The sequence below is a fragment of the Echinococcus granulosus genome (genome assembly GCF_000524195.1).
Source record: "Echinococcus granulosus chromosome Unknown EG_S00066, whole genome shotgun sequence".
NCBI classification, from domain to species: Eukaryota; Metazoa; Platyhelminthes; class Cestoda; order Cyclophyllidea; family Taeniidae; genus Echinococcus; species Echinococcus granulosus.
Genome location: NW_020170446.1, coordinates 62,825 through 63,924, shown reverse-complemented (window position 1 = coordinate 63,924; position 1,100 = coordinate 62,825).

Genomic DNA, 1,100 nt, shown 5'->3' with positions numbered 1-1,100 from the left:
GGTGCTTAGGGGCATTTAAGCGTCTGTCCACTTTCTCGTGCACTTGGAGCGCTCGCTATCCGATACTTCTAACTTACCAGTCAAGCTTCATTTCCTTCACCTCCAACAATGCACAACCTCACCATTCTATGCTGCAACAATATTTTGCCTCTGATTAATGCATACTGTATTATTTCCTTACTAAGTTCAGCCCCTCATATCTTTCTCATTGCATCAAAATCATAGTGACGATATACAAGCGCCTTTGTTGCTATGGGTTCTGTTTACAAATTTTGGCAATTGGTTCTACGAAAGCTTGATCCTTCGGTTCTACGCGCTGCTGAACATAATCTAGCTGCGCCTCTACCCATGCCTCCATGTACCGACGCATTAATGCCTTCTCCTTATGCATCAGATTTCTCCATGCTTCCGGTGCGGTCGGTCTGTAGTCAGTCTGTGGTTAGTCTGTCAATTATTAGTGGCTGACTGTAAGACTTTTCCTGTACTCTGTTCTCCCATAAAAGGTAAAACCCTGCTTCTGAATAAATAGGCTGATGAGGTAGGGTAGACTAGATCATTTGCACAAATGGAGGCAGTACAGCGCGGTGCACGGCGACTCTTTTTTACACGCAACACTGGCCACCTACCCGTTAGCAAGCTTATAAATATGGATTGATTTGCAATAAAGCAAGATGGGATGTTACTATTAACTGCATCATTTTGGCGAGACCGTGTGACATGAGAGTATGAATTAAGGTGTTATTTTACACATAGGTGTGTGTTAAGTGGCAGTTACTTCGAAGCCCTTTAATTTATGAGAGCACTTCGAATTGTCCATCCTCAGCGACTTGGGCATTTTAAACCTTGCCAACGATGCCAAATCCGCAGGTATATCGTAACTGTTAAAATCCGAAGTCTGAAGCAGCCACGAGATCAGCATGACCTTGGACGTATTCCCACTGTTTGTTAAATGAGTTCCGTGCATCGCATCGCCTTCGACTTATGTGTCATGATTTTCATGAATTTACGCGCTTATACATTTGTTTATTCCTTTTTTCTTTACTACGTTGTCAATCGGCAAATGCGCCTATTGGCTATCAGTCACTACGTCTTGCCGTCTA